Source organism: Dermacentor silvarum, chromosome 3 (assembly GCF_013339745.2).
Source record: "Dermacentor silvarum isolate Dsil-2018 chromosome 3, BIME_Dsil_1.4, whole genome shotgun sequence".
NCBI lineage: Eukaryota > Metazoa > Arthropoda > Arachnida > Ixodida > Ixodidae > Dermacentor > Dermacentor silvarum.
Genome location: NC_051156.1, coordinates 74,189,943 through 74,208,295, shown reverse-complemented (window position 1 = coordinate 74,208,295; position 18,353 = coordinate 74,189,943). Strand labels below are relative to the sequence as shown.

General features: G+C 44.6%; 1 long non-coding RNA gene across 1 annotated transcript; it reads right to left on the bottom strand.

Moving 5' to 3' along the window:
* Positions 1-1,506: 1,506 nt before the first annotated feature.
* On the bottom strand, positions 1,507-3,899 carry LOC125943822 (uncharacterized). Its single transcript, XR_007465921.1, has 2 exons — positions 3,344-3,899; positions 1,507-1,731 (listed from the first exon to the last, which is right to left on the bottom strand). It is a non-coding gene; the product is annotated as an uncharacterized LOC125943822 (long non-coding RNA).
* Positions 3,900-18,353: the final 14,454 nt, after the last annotated feature.

The following is an 18,353-nucleotide window of genomic DNA, read 5'->3' as shown; positions in this document are numbered from 1 at the left end:
GGATATGCGAAGTGAGCCTTTTGAAGCTGGCAACATCACTCAAGGAGCTCTGCCTGCCTGCCCTCTTAATGGATGCACAAAGATCATGCACAAAGATGATTCCCCCTTTGAGGGAATTTTTTCAGAGGTTGCTACCTGGCAACAGTGTTCGGTGTTTAATAGTAGAGAAGCTTGTATTTGCCCACTGTCAATAATCCGTTGTCTCCAGAGTCCCTGTGAAGTGCCCAGTCTTTAGATGCAATGCACTTTCCATGCATGCATACATTTTTAGCTCATAAAGATGTCGATTACTCCTTGCCTCAAGCTGGTCCTCACTGATGTCGCCCAAGAAGGGATCGGGAAGTATGGCGATGCACTTGGCAAAACACTGTTGATACCAGTGAGACCAGATTGTTGGAGCTGTGGTTTTTTTATGTCCACTACATCCTCCTCAGTTATAATGAACCATTATTTGCTCAACAGAAGCCATATGTACTTGCTTGTGCATAGCCTGCGTACTAAGACCTGTTAGCGTGTTATGACAGCGACCTGCCCGAGAACTTTAGCATGACATCTATATGTCAAAACCTTCTAATACATTGATTACTTCCTTCTCTTGTTTCACACTTTGCCCGATGAAGCCAGCAACAGGGTCAGCCACATGTTCAACAGGCTTCCCATTAGTTTCTCCTTCACCAGGACACTGCTCCCATTGATATCTACGTTTTCTTGACTTCACGCTGCACTTCAACCATGGCCACAACTGCTAAAACCTATAGCCAGGGATCAAAAAAGTGCCGTGTATCATGTTTCTCCAAACTCATGACGTGTGCTATAAGGCCTTGAGGAACACCCTCGTTTATTTACGCCATCATATTGCATGAAGCTTTGCATCGTAAGTGCAATGATTAGCATGTGCTGGCTTTCCAGTTATTACTGTCCAGCTTACTGAAAGCTATCCTGAGTGAGTTTCGGATGCAAAAGACTGCTGCCTGACAAGAAGTAGATAAAGCAAAGGTTGCCATAGCCACATATGTCAAACAAAATGAAGAAGGCCGCCAAGTGTACAGGTGGTTTACTTCGTATCCAACAAGCTTGGTTCTCCCTTTGCGAGTGAGTAAACTCAACTTGCCCCGAAGGCATGCCCTGTGACAAACTGCATGCCAGATGCTGTATCCCTTGCAAAGCCAAAGTTTTGTAAGAGATTCTGACATCCCGCAGCGGCTTCTGCACTGGGCGAACAGGCCACTGTAAAAACAACTGCCCGTGCAAACATGCTAATATCATAAACATGGGGGTGTTGCGTTCTTTTCGGCTACTGAAGGGCGGGCGATAGGCTGGGCCAGTCCGAGATGGTTCTGTGCTTACACCGTGAATGTAACCTGACGGCAGGTTTCCTTATCCATATTGTGTGCAAAATGGTTAAATGATGTCAACTATGATAGCCATTTTTAATATGAAATGCAACAAAAGAGCAAGAATAGGTAAATTGTAATGCAAAAAGATGAAGACAAACAGTACACAGGATAAGTGATAGACTTTCTATTATTGAAAAAAATGTCACACAAGTGCAAGTGTGCCACCAGCAGTGGGTAACAAACTTTCAAGCGTAGGTGAGAGCCAGAACTTAACAAAATTATACAATCGCATTCAAATGTAAAATGGCCTTGGACACAGAAGACTAACATAGTGTACAGAATGAGGGGGCAAGACTCCATCCATGGCACCACATACTCCCCATCCATAAAAAAACTGCAACAAGAACAAAAGCATAACACATTTAAGATATCACTTAAAGTCAGTGATGTCGGAACATTATTTTCACTGGGGGAGCGAAAAAAAAGAACACTACCAAGACATCAGCATCAACATAATTTATTCACCTCGAGTGCCCAACATTTACTAAATAAACACAATCAACACACTGACATAAAGGCAATATTATAAACAAACTACAATTTTGGTTTACTAACTGCCGCAAACAATTAAAAACGTAGTGCCTGAACAGTATGTTTTGTGTGACGTTTTGTAAAGTGTTTGTTACCGATATTGTATAGATTTCGCCAGACTGTCTTTATATACATTCATCATTTGATGCGATTCTAGTTTACCCCCGGTAAACGAGCTTGTCAAAGAGATTAAACATAAGAAAGCTGGCAATGAGACATATATACATCAACATGGTACGCCTGTCGTCCAGGTAGCGTTGGGAGCTACAGCAAACTAGAGTACACATATGATAACACACGTGTATGGATGTAAGTGTAGAAAAGAGAAAAGTAAACCAATCTGACAACTTTTCACTTGTACAATCTTCGGCGCCATAATCTACTACAGCAGCAACAATAACATATTCCAAACTACAGCCAAAACATGGAATATTATGACACATCAGAAAATAAGAACTTAAATTTCAACCATGTGAGACACTGCTGGCCAGGGGGAACAAACCACTATAAATCGTAAACGAGCCCGAAAAGATTACGACATGCCTATATTCGTCGTAGGCTCACAATAACATTGCAGAAATAATGTGTATGGATGTGTCAATCGCAAAGTAAATTTAATGTAATCACAAACATAATTTACACATCTTAAACATGCTTTCCAAACACAAATATTAATGAATGCTATAACGATACCATGGACAGCTGCGCTAGTTGGTACGTATTCATACTGAAACAGCGCGAAGAAGACACAGACGAAGCGAGTAAACCAGTAAGAACAGCGCTCGTTCTGTCCAGTTTACTCGCTTCGTCCGTGTCTACTTCAAACTGTATCAATATGAACTATACCGTGTAATCAACCTAAGATCCAAATGTAGATTCCTAAGTGATCTTTGAAATGCTACAAAGTTGCACAAACGCATTTATGCGCTCTTGCATGTTATGGTCACACTGTGCCAAACATTGACTTCCTTTCCGAGGTTTTTACAACAAACATCTCAATTACGGAGTCTAAGCTCAAAGTGGCAGTTAAATCACCGTGCACTTGCAAAAGGAGTAGATGCATCAACCTTTCCTGGGACATTGTGCTTCGAAAGCACGTCTGCATATGTTCCAGGACACTAAAGGATCGTTCAGATGTTGCCGACGATGCGGGCACCGTAAGAATTAGAAGCACTAGTTTAACCCATGCTCCCTCATTTGTAGGTGAGGGGGAGCCGTCGCTCCCCCCGCTCCCCTTGTTCTGACACCCCTGCTTAATGTGCAATTTGCCGAGTTCGAAACCAAGAACAAACAACCCAAAAAGGCTTTGCTAAGTTTTACAATGACTAAAATTGCCAAACTGTCTCGTCTCTTTTAAATAATGAACCTGAAAGCCTGACAGCAGGGTTGCAGAAAATGGCATCAAATAAACATACCTCGCTTACCAAGGACACCTTTGGTTTGGTTGTTCTCCGATCTTGCACAATAATTGTGTATATGCTTCTCTTGTTTAAAATGGTTTAGCAGACGGGGAAAAATGGCCATTGCAACAGCAGGTGTATGCATAGTCTGCGCACGAAAAGCCACTGCTTTCTTACTTTCTTTTTTGTTCTCTACTACTATTCACAAGTATTTAAGCACCTTAATAGCATAGCACTGCTGCAAACATGCTATTGCAAAACACAGAATTGGGCAAGTTGTGGCATAAAGAAAATTGCAGTTTTGCTCGTAATAGCTGGTGAAATGTAATGCACAGTAAGCCTGATTGATGTGGTGTCTGTTGGAGTGAACACTTGCCGATGCAAGTGAGTAATCTCCTTTTGAGACGTAAAATAAGTGCGAGTCATATTTGTTTGTGGACGTTATGCCTCCCAGTGATGAAGTGCAAAGACTCGGCTAGAAAAGCAGAGTCTTTCCACTTCATCACTGGGATCAATGGCCAAGTCTGGATGTGAAAGAGGAGCATTTCTTGCTCCTCTTTCACATCCAGACTTGGCCACTGGTCTCTACCAAAACAACCCTTTATGTTGTTAATGTTGAATTCGTTTTGGTTTTCTCAAATCTATATTTGGGCTACCGCATCAATAGGCCTCACTCTATCCTTGGGGAAAACAAGACATCAGCAGTCCCATACAGTAAGCATGAGAAGCCAAGCACTGGAAAAAGAATAATGAAGACTAAGCAGACTCATCCGATCATTGTCATTACGTGCAAGAAGAAAATTTAACATAGGACTGCCTCCACAAGTGGGACGGTGACGTGCCACAACCTGAAGGCGTGAACGCCAGCTCTATATACAGTACACAAATATTGAACAGGTGTTAGCTAATCATGGCACCTGTTGGATCGCGCTCTCCAGGATCATTATTGACCACGGCTGTAGCTTCAGCAGAGTGGCTTAGATGTAGAATTATGGACTGCCAATCTTTCGGTTGCAAGTTCGAATACTCACAGCACAATGAGAATCCTTTTATTTGCAATTTTCTTGCAGGAAATTTGGGAATTCCAGTGACACCACCAGTACACATCAGAACAACCAAGGCTGTTACAGCCGCTATTACTGTAAAAAAGATGGCACAAGCCCAAGAATTGAGACAAGTACATTACATGCCTTTGTTCTTGTGCTAGTTCTCCATTACTTTTGTGCTGCAGTTAATGATCTTGAATGAGTTCAAGGTGCAAGATCTTAGCCAAGAAAAACATTAGGCTTAACACCTGTATCTAGTAGTCTAATTTCACCTATGCAGCTTTATACAACCCTGTGCATACTTACCCAAAGCACAGGAGTGGCATCCTGCAGACAAAAAAAAAAAGAAAATATTGAGCTTTTCTAATTGGTTTGGAGTAAATGCATTTGTTTCGGCCTAACTGGTATTGCATACTGCACGTACTTGCACTTGGTATATGTTATCAGCAACTGTTAAGTCACCTTCTTATCTCTGCAGCAAATCACTCCTGCAATCAAGTATGGCGGTCCAGGTTTACGTGCACTTCCGCCTGTGCAGTTGGTAAAAGTCCTTGGCTGTTTACTGCCACTTCATATTTGAAACGTCCGGTTGCATAAGAAGGCTTTGACAACACTGGCAACCCTAACAACGGCAGGCTTCACTAAAAGCCACCAGTACCGCCTCGTTGCAGACTGTGTTGAACATCCATCTTGTCTACTGTGACTAGGATCCCAGGTACTTTTCTTCCGCAGCGGCTGGTACTGGTAGTGCTTTCAGGCAGAAAGAAGCCATAGTTGCATAAATCAAAGTTGGGGCAGAAACCAATCTGGCACAGGTGGAAACAGTCCTCTTTCTCAGATGGTAGTTCAGCCCCTCTCGCGAGGCACATTTGTTCAAGCAATTTGCATGCTGTCGATGTGAATGAGATTGGTCGAAGGTTGGCTATAGTGTCTGGTTTCTTGCTTGATTTCGGTAATGGCATCACTATCGAGTGTTTCCACTACATGGGGAATTAACCAATATTCCAGATTTCATTGATTACAAGCTGTAGTGCTTGCTTTCTAATTTCAGGGAGGATTCCTCAACATCTGCCAAGTGACTCCATCTTTGCCAAGTGCGTTTTAAGTGTTGACATGCTCGAGACCAGCAACAGGTTCTGCCATCGTAAAGAGGCTTTCACTTCCTTCCTTGGCAAGTGGTGATTAAGGTGCATATAAGTCTGGGGACGGTCGGTTGCTGTGAGGTGGTTGGGGAAAGCATCTGCTGCTTGTTCCTCAAATTCTTCAGATGTGCACTGTAGATTGAACGTCGTGTTTTAAATAGTATTAGAGTTTTTAGTTCATCCTGTTATAGTCGAGAATGTGTCACAGCTTACTGAGGGCTATGTGTGCAAATAACGTGCAGCGGTCCATCCACTGGTCTTAGGTGAGTTGCTTAGCACAACATCTCGCCTTCTCAGTCTTATGTAGAATATTGATCAGGGCTTGTTGCTTGTGGCCACAATTTAAGTATGCAGTAAGCAGCTTGGCTTGCTCACCCCAAAGTTGCAGCAGGTGCTTGTTTGGGTTAGATATTACTCCAGTAAGCTCTGTTCGCATGTCGCTCCTTACATTGTTGCTAGCGATTCTTCAACACCTTCACATTCTGCAGATTCAAGTGAGTCACGGAAATTCTCCCAGCCTGTAGCCATGATTTTGCAAATGTGGCACATTTTCACCTACACTTGAAGTGTTATCTAGATCAGATAACGGTCACTGCGTCTTGGGTCACAATTGCACTGAAACTCTGAACGAAGGCTGCAGTCGCCCAGGTTAGATCAGTGTACTGTCCTTGTGGTTTGAGTGGTGGGTGTGGCATTGGGATAGTTGCTGTCATTTGCTTACTTGAGGTCTGCGGTGTTCTTGAAGGTGGCATCCTCTTGGTCATGCGTCTTTGTATCCCCAATGTGAGTGATGTGCACTGAAGTCACCTCCACTGAGTATTCTGTGCTGGGGAAAGTGAATTTGCAGATGTCAAAGCCAAGTGAAGTCTCCTTGAGTGCAGCGGTTGCTTTTGGGACAGAGGTAGACCAATGTCAAAACGGCTTCTTTGCACTACCTTAGCCTGCAGCACACTGCAATTTTCTCATAAGAGGTGCAGTATAGAATAATGTTCAATTATATGTGCAGAGCGTCTACGCAAGGAAATGTGGCCGTTTGAGCCTGCTCTATTGATGCCTCTCCTCACTATGCCCGATGCTCTATAGTTGCTTGGAGTTAGCCTTTGTACCCTTGTATGTCTGGCGTTGTGCCTTTGTTTTCCTGGAGTAGCAGGACGACGGGTTGGCCCTCTTGCTAAAATAGCTGACCCAGCTATTTCAATGGGTTGCATTATTGGGTCGCATGCATTAGGTCGCACTAGCACTCCAGCAGCAGCTTCCGCCGCATAGTAGCGGCCGTCTGTAAGGTTTGAGGGAGGTTAGCAATAGGGTATAGGTGTTGTGGATTTCGCAGTCTTTCAGAATCTCATGAAAAAATTGAGCAAAGATGACTCCGATTATTGAATGAGGATTTGGAGGAGTTTTCCATGCTAATCCATGCACACTGCCATCATCTGTTGTTGCTGCTGGCATTGTTACTGCTGCTGAATGTGAAGCTTTAGCTATTTTGCCTTGTTCTATGAGAACCTGTTCGAGCTTAGCAACCAGAAGTGACATGGCTTCTTCAATTGTCATTTTCTTGTGCACAGTTTATCTTGAGGGAGCACAGCCCTCATGGTACCTGTTGACTGGCGCAGCCTCTTCTGTTGCTGCTTCTTGCTGTGTTTCACTTTCTTTTTGCGCACCGAAGAAGCAGACTTGCAGGATGTGCACCTACTATGAGAATTTCTTGGCTCCAGCGTGGCTGACTGCAGGCGCTGCCAGCTTTCCCCACCTCCTCGGGCTTTCTTCTGCAGCTTGTGGTGCACTTCTTCCCTGCTGCTCATTTTCAAGTGCAAGGAGGCGTGCAGAGAGCAGCTTGCTGCTTGTCTAGCTGTTCTGTTTGATGCAGTACGTCTACTAATGTCACTCTCAGTTTGAAATATTCCATAATCGTTTCAGTGCGATGTCTCAACATACTGCGGTGGCCAAGTTTCCATTTTGATTATTCAGACACTGCTTGTGTATAGGTCTTGTATAGCAGCTTGTTCTGTCTGTATTGTGCAGCATGTTCACTTGATTGTCATCTGGTGTATTCGCATTCATGGGAGCTGGAGGACGACTGTGCAGTGATCGGCTACGCGGCCACTGCTCTGTGTGCTTCTTCAGTTCTTTTTTGAAACAAGCTTTTTTGGGGTATTTTGGGCAAGGTGCCCATCTTCGCTGTAAACGTACAATGAGGAGCCGTGGTGAGGCAGTCTTCAGGTTCGTGTGTGCCCCACTTTATGCAAACAGGTGGACGCATGCATGTCTTGTTTGTAACCAGTCCCGTGGCATCTAAAGCATGCCAACATTCTGGGTACGTACAGTGACGCAGGCGTCAACCAGCTGCAGTACTTCACAATACGATGACGCCTAGGCGTCGGTAAAGTGAGCAGCGTCATTTGGCTTTCACCCACTAGTAATGCTGCTGGTATCGTGGCTCCTTCCGAGTCCAATGCTTCTTTTATTGATTCAGCTGTTTCTACTTGCATATTACGAACTGCACCTCGAGACATGCCTTTGCTGGGCTGCTGGTAGGCACTGACTTCAAGAGAATCATACAAATCAAATACAATCAAAGTAATGCGAGTTAGCGGATGCAAATAGTGTGTTGCCAGTTGTAAGTGGTTATGGAAAGTTTTGAAAGTTTCAGTAGGTCACGTTGGCCTGCGTGAGCTGTGATCATCTTGTGGAGGCTGTCAGAAAATACGTTTGACATGGCTTGCCTAGCTCTGGCCAGTATAGAGAGCCCATATTCTTCTAGCCCTTGACGTTCTTGCAGGCGTGGTGTTCACCTATATGCCTTTGTATAATGCAGTTGGGTTACATGCAGATCAGCTGGCTTGAATGCCACGCAGAACAATGTTGTCTTCACGCTCGGGAGGATCATTTGCACGTCTGTTGGGAGGATCATTTGCACGTCAAGCGGAGACATTTTGTCCCTCTTGCGCCAGAGGGCATTTCCTTGACTTCATGGTGCTAGCTGAAGTCTAATTGATAGGCAAAATTCATGCAATATTCCATGCCCAGATCACACACAAGCCATAATTTTCCACTCAGTTCTAGGCGTCGTCACACTGCATTGAAAGTGTGCAAAGCAAATGGAAAACAAGATAGTGTGCACAATTGGTCTAGGATTAGAGTTACTGTATTTGCTCCTGGCGAGAGCACCTAGCTCCATCTTGTACTTGAACCATAACTATGAAGGAAAGCCATGCCCCATGCTTGCAATAACTAGAACCAGTGCAACATCAGCAACAGGTGCATGCGCGGCCAACTTTGGGACACTTGAGGATTACCTGATTACAAAATAAACACATTTGAATAACTGAACAATGGTAGGTTGCTGCTTCACAACAAACAGAATAATTTTGTATTGTGGCAGGGGTACCTTTTCGTAAAATTACTTTGCTGTAGACAGTAGAGTAAGGGCACCTAACAAACATGTACGTACATGCCAGCAAACCGGAATGAGAAAGGAAAAACCTCCATCAAATTGACTTTTGTATATTGCATAGAAAAGACAATGCAAATTTCAGAAGCACTTGTGTGCACTCGTCCACGCACAGAAGCTGCAAAGCACGGCGCGCTGTTATCCCCCTATTTGTTTATCTGTGCTAGCCTCTATGTCAGTGCCTTAGGGGTGGCTTCTCTGCATTGCATGACTTGGGTCACCTGACCACACTGGGCAGATAAAGGATCGAGCGACGCATGAAATAACACATATACACCCGCTGACTTTCCAAAAAATATAATTATGACCAATTCTGCCTCGCGGACAAGCCGCCGGATTTGTCGCAGCCAATTAAACGGGCAGAAATCAAAACGCGATACACAAGGAGGCGCTGTATGCGCTTGGAAAAATGGATGGATGGATGGATGAGGCTGAACCCTTTAAACCGGGCGGTGGCATACGCCACCTAGCCATGACTATTAACATATTTTGTACTTTGTGGTGGGTGAAACTTCACCCCTGCCTTGATTTTATCCACCAATCAGATAACCTCTGTTTGGTTATTTCTACCCGCTTAAAGTCTATTTTGCCTTCACTGTCCCTAAACCCCAATGCTTTGAAAAAATCAGCCCCGTTGCCTTGCACTGTAGGGTTAAGCCCTTTACAGAAAAGTATGAGGTGTTCAGCCGTTTCCTCTTCTTCTCCACACGCACAGCACGTGTCTATACCTTGGTACTTGACTCGGTACATCTTAGTCCGCAATACTCCCGTTCTGGCTTCGAACAACAAAGAGCTTCCCCTAGAATTATCGTAGATATTTTCTTTGGCAATTTCTTGCTTGAAAGTTCGGTATGTTCCCAGTGCTGATTTCGTCTGCATCCCTGTTTTCCACAGACCCCTCTCTGTTTCCTGGTTTGCACCCCTACTGCAGTCCAAATATTTGATTGACAGTTTTCTGGTCAGCTTCCTCCATTTTGTATCAACATTCCTCATGTACAAATAACTGAAAACTCTCCTTGCTCACCGCTTTTATGCCATTTCTCTCAATCGCTCCTCAAATTCTATCTTGCTGCTGGCTTCCCTGCCCTCGAATGACGTCCATCCCATGTCACCCTGTACCCCCTGATTTGGTGTATTTCCGTGTGCTCCCAGAGCCAGTCTACCTACCCCTCGCTGCTTAACTTCCAACCTTGCTCGAACCTCTGATCTCATGCACAGGACCGCATTGCCGAAAGTCAAACTAGGGACCATCACCCCTTTCCAAATCCCTCTCACCACTTCGTACCTATTGTAATTCCACAGTGCCCTATTTTTCATCACAGCTGCATTTCTGCTACCTTTAGCCGTCACATATTTTTCATGTTCCGTTAGGTACTCAGCCCCATTGTTTATCCACACTCCAAGATATTTGTACTTATCCACCACCTCCAGCGTAACCTCCTGTATCCTATGCTCGCTGCCCTGATTATCATTAAAAGTCATGACTGCCGATTTTTCTTTACTAAACTTCAAACCTAAGCTATCTCCCTCTTTACCACAGATGTCCATTAATCTCTTCAAGTCTTCCTTGCTGTCAGCCATAAGTACAATGTCATCCGCATACATCAGTCCTGGTAATGACTGTTTAATCCATTCTCCTTGCTTGAAATAGGAAAGTTTGAAGCCAAGTCCGCTCCTCTCTAATTTTTTCTCTAATCCTTGTAAATACAGCATGAACAACAGAGGTGACAGAGGGCACCCCTGCCTAAGCCCCTGCTGTATCTCTATAGGCCCAGATACCTTGTTTTCCCATTTTATAAGCACCTTGTTACTTTTATAGATATCTTTTAAAAGATTTCTTACTCCATCTTCCACCTCTAGAGTGCCCAGTATGTCCCGCAAATCCTTTTGGATTACACTGTCATAGGCTCCCTTGATATCCAGAAAGGCAAGCCATAGGGGCCTGTGTTCCTTTTCTGCTATTTCAATACACTGTGTCAATGAGAACAGATTATCTTCTAACCTTCTTTGTTTCCGGAACCCATTTTGTAGTTCCCCCAGCACCTCCTCGCTCTCCACCCATGCCTGCAGTCTGTCCTTTATAATTTGCATCACCACCCTGTAAACCACTGACGTCACTGTTATGGGACGGTAGTTGTTTATGTCGGCTTTGTCCCCCTTTCCCTTATATATCATGCTCATCCTGCTCAGTCTCCACCCGTCGGGGGCTTTACCGTCCATTATCATTTTGCTCACTGCCTCTCTTAATGCTTTCTTAGATTTTGGGCCCAATGTCTTTATCAACATAATTGGGATGCCATCAGGACCTGTCGACGTGCTACTAGGAACCCTCTTCTCTGCCCTTTCCCACTCGCTTTGTGCCAGTGGAGCCACTGCACTGACTAGTCCATCCTCACCTGATTGAGCACATGCTATGTTTCGTTCTTTAAATTTTTCTGCCATCATTGTTCTTATATGTTCCATTGCCTCATCTCCCTCTAGTCGAACACCTTGAGCTGTAACTATAAACCTCTGCTCTAGGCTAGTCTTATTACTCAAGGAGTTGAGATGTTTCCAAAATTTCTTCGCTGCTTTTCTATCCTTTTTGTTTACTTCAGACAACCATTGGCTCCCCTTTCTTCTGATCTTCTCATTGATCAAATTGGATGCTTCCCTTCTACAGTTTAAGAAGTTATTTCATTTTCTGCCTACATCAGCTTCTGGTTCACCCCTCTGCTTTGAATATCTGTGTTCCCTGGATGCTTCCTGACGTTTCTCTATGGCCTTCTTAACCTCCTCATCCCACCAGCTCTTGGGTTTACGTCTTCTGTTCCCTTTTGTCCTGACTCGTACCTTAGTAAGCTCTAGCTCAAATAGTCCTGTTAAATTTGCATATGTCCATTCTGTTTTTGTATCCTCTGAAATTACTTCCTCAATTTGCTGGGTTGCTATTTCAAGCTGCTTTTCCGAGTAAAATATCCCACCTGGTTGTTCATCTTGCCTCCTACCTACTTTCATTTCCCTTCTAAAACTCACTTTAATACGTTTGTGATCACTACCTAGACTTCTGGAGCCATATTCATCTATGCTCATTACATTTAGCCTATCGTGCATCCTATGTGACATTAGTGCATAATCTATCGTCGACTGCAGGCTCCCTACCTCCCATGTTATGTGCCCTTCACACTTCTCAGTACTGTTGCATACAACTAAGTCATGCATTTCACACATATCCAGCAACATGTTGCCTGTTGAGTCTGTGTACCCGTCCATGTCTTCTATGTGTGCGTTCATATCTCCTAGTATAATAATCTCGCACCCTTCTCCTAGCTCATTAATGTCACTTGATATGCATTCCAGCATTTTTTTGTTTTCCTCTTTGGCATTTGCTCCTGTCCACAGGTATACAAAGCCAAGGAGTGTCTGCTCTCCTGCAACTTTCCCTTTTAGCCATAAATGCTCCTTGCATTCCTGTTTGACCCTTTGCCAGTTCATACTTTTATGAATGAATGCACCAATTCCACCCCCTTTTCTGCTGCCCTCTGTTCTATTGCAATATTCCCATGCATAGTCAGGATTACAGGGAGGTTGCTCCATGTCCCTAAGATGTGTCTCCACCAACCCGTATACCATCAGCTTTTCTTGCCTTAGTTGCTCGTCTATCTCCTCCCACTTCAGCCTATTCCTGCCACATTGCATGTTAATGTACCCTATGTCAGAATGACCTTGCCCCTGGTGCTTACGTCTATTTCTTCTACCGATTCTACGTTTCTTGAATCTTGGAGCCTCTCTGGGTCCGTCTTCGTCTACACTGGTGGTCTTAGGGCTCTGGGTCCCCCCAAAAAAGCCGTAGCTTGGCGCCCTATCCTACTACCTACGCTCCCGCCCGTGGCACCACTGTAGTGAATGCCATCCTGTGTTAATTCAAGCGCCACCTAGCCATGTTAATAGTCATGGCTAGGTGGCGTATGCCACTGCCCGATTTAAAGGGTTCAGCCGCATCCATCCATCTATGTAAACCACGTGATGTAAACATTCGGCTCGCAAATGGTGTCCGGCATGTTCGTTTCGCGCGGTGATTAGCTTGTTGGGCTGCGTACGCGAGTTCGTTCTTGTGTGTACAGTCGTCAACGAATGAAATAGATTCTGTGCTCAATCCTGTAATCGTTGAAACATGGCAACGCGATTAAGATGGGTTCCGATCCATATGCAACTCGTGTGCTTTCAGTTACTCGGCGTCGTACGTTTTGCCGCGTCAGAATATGTGCCGCGGTTAAACAGCGCTCGCATTATCGTGTTTCATTCACTGACGACTGTAAGCGAATCTTGTACCGGGAATCGCTGAAACGTAAGAGGCGTGCAGATTCATGTGCAACACACGCGCGCGTGCTTTCAGTTACTCTGTAGTACGTTTTGCAGCGTGTAATGTGCTGCGGAGAAACAGCACTCGCAATATCGTGTTTCATCCGCAGACGACAACACATAGGAGCTTGCCTCAGGAGCTTGGAGCATGCCACAGGAGCTTGGACAAGGGTATGAAACAGAAGGTGATTTCTGCTTCATACCCTTGTCATACCCTTCATACCCTTGACACAGAAGGCACACTCGTGTATGCTTTCATCGAGCGGCCGTGAGAGAGGGAGAGTACAATGAATACAGAGGAAACGCAATAAATAATTATTTTTACGCTATGTTATAAATACGAATTATACGAACCTTTAAAACTGATAGCAGGATAAGAGCATGCTGCATTGAAGACGGTTACAGTATGAGTACTGTTAAAGTAGATTGACCATATTTACCCGGAGGAGTCTACGATGTTTACCATGCCTGTCATGCCCCATGAAATCCTGGCGCTTATCCGTCGGCAGCCAAAGAAAATGATATCGCGCAAAAAAGATGGCGACAGCGGGGGCGTGGCATGGCTTGCCAAAGCAGGTCCCGTGACTTCCGGCATTTTGAAAAAGTCAGCGAAAAGATAAGTGTACTGTGGTGTATGTAATGTTAAACGAGATTTTATAAAGCAAAAAAATACTGCACGACTTGCATTACTCGTCTTGGAAAGCTGCGACAGTGTCGCCACCGCAACGTCGCCCTTCTGTTGTGTGCAAATGGCGGCGCCCTAGGACGAGCCCTACTGCTGCGCGTCGGTCGAGCGCCCCAGCCTGCAGATGGCGAAATGTGAGTAAAGCTTTACATCATTATGCTGTGCTTTCTCAACCAATATGCTTGACTGCGCAACTAGAAAGCGCTACTGTGGCCTTCTTGCTATTTTTATTTATGTCGCGTTCGTAGCATTTATTCTGTTGACGTAGGTACGCTCTAAGCAAACGTGCTCCGCTGAGCACTCCACCTGCTGCAATTGCAAGTTGGAATTGTTGGTCGCTGCGAGCGCGGGTTCTAGGAAATAAAGTTGCATTGTTTTCTACAGAAAATTGGCAATCTCAGTGGCATACAACAAATGCAATAGAGTCAATGTATGTAGCTGCTTATTTAGATAGTCGCTCACTTACCATGATAAACTTTAAGTAGGATGCTGGGCAAACGTTGCACTTCTCTGTTCGCGCTTTTTAAGTGTGCGAAGAGGACAACGCGCGGATAATGGGACACATGCATGCAACATTACGAACTATTTGAATCAACTTTAAACAAAGCTTTGACGGTGACGCTTTGCGTTACCTCCTGTCTCTTTTATCCGCATTATGCTTATTGGAGGTTTGGTGGATACTTCAAAAAGAAAAGGAAGAACCGCGAAACGCTCCGCTGCACAGTTAAGAATTTTTGTTGGCTGCATAAAGATGCTCTATTCCAAACTCCAGAAGCTTGTTTGATAAGGCCCTGGATGAGCCAATAGACGAGAATTGAGTGACTCTTCGCGATATGGAGACTAAGTCACAAAACACGATGAAAACACAACACAGGGCTACCTGCCTTCTCGGGTGGTTCAGCCCAACCCAGAAAAACACATCGACCTATGGTAAACCTAAGTTCCGCCAGCAGGAGCCGTTGAAGTTCCATGGGAGTCGTCGATTGTGGCACATGTCTTGAATTAACTTCGAGCATATGCCATTCACAATAACACTGACTTCACTGTAGCTGATAAATTTAATTACCTCAGCTTACTTGTTACTTGGATCAGCTGCATTGGCTATTTTAGAGATCCAAGCAGTATGAAAGGATGTTAAAGACACAATTAAGATTCTATCGAGAAGATGGAAAATTTGCAAGATCAGCTGCAAAGCCTGCTTCAATGGCAGCCAGTAGCTAGAGGCAAACATCAGCCTTTGCCTGATGACGTGCAAAGCCTGTGCGCCGTCAGAAGCTTAAAAGCCATTGTTACAAGTCTCGCCACATACTGTTAGATGGGGTACTGTGTTAAAGTTCTGCAAACAAATGCAGTCCTTTAGTTTATGAAATACATTATTTGTCATGAGTGGGCAGCAAGGAACTCGTAGAAATGAATGAGTCTGCCTGAACGAAATGTGCAGTGTCCTCTGATGTTCATCAGCACATAACTTTGGGTGCAGGTATTTTTTATTTATTAGTAATTTCTTAGTAATAGCTGCATCGCCCAAAGGCATTGTTGTAGGCGGGTCAAAAAAAAAAGCAGGTACAAACATTGGCAGTTATAGTCAACTGCACTGAAAACAATCTATATGAAAGCACTTTTGAAGAAAGAGGATAAGCACCAAAAGAAAAGAGGATTGCTTCAGGCTGTACGCCGTGGCCGAGACCAAGGTGCATGTAGCTCAGAAGAGCAGTGGTACCCACATACACTGACATTTCAAACAAAAACATCAACCACAGCGGCCATTAAAAGCGCAGTATAGGCAGAAGCACCCTCTTCTTTTTATGAGTCTGCGGAACCTAGTGCATCAAGCAAAAAAAAACTTTGCGACCTAAAGCTGGGAGATGTTTGTACCACCTCGGAGAGCAAGGGCCTCTGTCAGGAAATGAAGAGACGTGTGTATTGCAGTCTATGTTAGAACATTGATGGTATTAGTACTGCAGCAAATAAATGTTGAAGCATGGTCGACCTCGCTCAATCGTGAAGGTGGCACAATGTCGTACAGTTTCTACGTAGCGTTAGGTGGTAAGAGGAAAGTACTAGAGAATGTGAGCCAATCCCGTGCATTCTAACACAGCGCCTCAAAGCACGAGCTCCCAAGAAACTACCATGTGGCACACTCGCCACACATCTCAAAGGGCTAGTGGGCTTAGCACGCTAGGGGTATCTGTGCGATCATGGCCTACTGATTAGAGCATTTGGGCTACTGCGCTCAAAGGCAGAGATTTGATTCCATTGTTGGTCCGGCATTTCTAATTATGGAGGCCCAAGTAGAGTAGACATTGCAACAAAGCTAGTGCATCTATGCTAACAGCAGAGTAAGCTAGATCTCCTTACGCAATGTTTGAGGATGCAGATGCAGAAAGCAAATCAATCATTCAATGCATTAGTGTGGATAAGGTGCCCGAAGATGGAGTTTGCATTCCTGAGAACAGTAGAGACTGCAGCAGCGTTGGAGCAACAGCTGTGCTAGCATCCAACAAGGGTGTGTCAGCATAAAACAGAGGCACTCCGTGTAAAATATGACAAGGCAGCTGTCTGCCCACACCGTTCCCTATGTTTATGTCATGTGCCTCTGAGAAACATCCTTGAAAGATGACCCGCAAATATTGCACGCTCGGTTGGCCGCAGCACGGTCAGTGACGCAAGGTTCAGATCTGTCGAGGAGCGGATCAGAAGAAACAGGAGAGGCAGTCAGCTCTGAAGCACAGACAGCATATGTCTCATCCAGTGAGCAACCCGAATAACGAACTATATAAGTGAAATTCCAGCATGTAATTATTCAAGTAATACAGTTTTGTGATCCTTTTAAATGAACAGACACTTCTTTTCTCTGTCAACATCGAGCAAGCAACTAAGGGAAATAATTCACAAGCACAAACAAGGGTAATTTCTAAAGCAGAAAAGTCTACACGACAGTGTCTACACGACACTGCCGCCAAGCAGTGTCGTGTAGAACAGGGCCCAACTTATTGATATTTATTGCGGAGTAGTTTATTCAAGAGAAACGAGATGGCGCTTTCAGCGGTGTGCCCTATGTGATCTCAGTGACCGCGCACGAATACGAAGCCTTTTCTGCTTCTACCTTGCTTCTATGCGATCAGCTGTCGGAAATGCAACTGAGTTTTTGCTAACGCATTGAGGTCCAATCATGGTGGATTGAATCCTGTGGGTTGAAGACATGTGCACTAGTTGGCTGCAGAAATAGTGACGGGCATATTAAGGAATGTAATGAGTATGTGTGGCTAAGTTCGCAAACCGCTGCTGCAACTGTGAACTTCGAGATGTATGGCTTTCTTTGAGCATACAGAAATTTTTTCATCCGCTAGCCGCTTCCTGTCATAGTAGGTTTTGCGCACAGTATCCACACATCTACCCCAACCGGTGGGGAAACTTACACCCACTCTTTTTGCCAACGTGTCAAGAATAATTGAATAGGCACACACTTGAATATATGCGCACTATATACGCACAATAAGTGACAGTACTACACCGATAGCACACGAATGTTTCGTGATGGTCCACAAAAGTAAGCAATAATACATCTTCACTGCAAGATATTACAATGTACAAAGTAGCTACCTTTGAAGCCTTGTGCGCAGCAAGTACAAATTTATCGGATTGACCACACCCACGAGCTATTAGGCAGAAAATAATCCTATAGTGACCGCACCGAGGAACTTTACTGAGTCAGAAACATGACCAGCCGCTTCTTCGAAGTTGCCGTATAAATTGCCATATAAACAACGAAGATCAAAACACACTAATCCTGATTGAATTTATGAGCGGAAAGTTTGGGATAGCTTCGAATAAATAGCCCAGCCTTTAGAGTAAGCACCATATACACTGCTCGCCCTGCTTGGACGTAGCTCAATCAGCTCCGAAAGCGCTTTTGCATCTTCTCTGAAACTGCGGCCAAAGCTTCGTGTCGTCCACCCAGTCACTGTCTACGATATCTCCCGAAACAGAGGTTTGCTAAGCTGCACTGGCATCAAGTACATCCATTGTAAACATGAAGGCAGTTGAGGCAAGCAATGAACGCGTCACCACGTGATCAAAGATGGCAGCACCCACGGAATCGCCGTGAAAGGGGGTCAGTAGAGTAGGGGGTCTTCAACCAATTGCTCCCACCAAAAAAGCAGTATGTTCTGCTATCTTTTAATTGATCCTCCTTTACCAAAAGCTGCTCTGCTTTTAAGATGGCTTCTCAAGTGAAATTGTCAGAAACAAGATAAGGTATTTCTCGCCGTGAAAGGGGTCAGTAGAGTAGGGGGCCTTCAACCAATTGCTCCCACCAAAAAAGCAGTATGTTCTATCTTTTAATTGATCCTCCTTTACC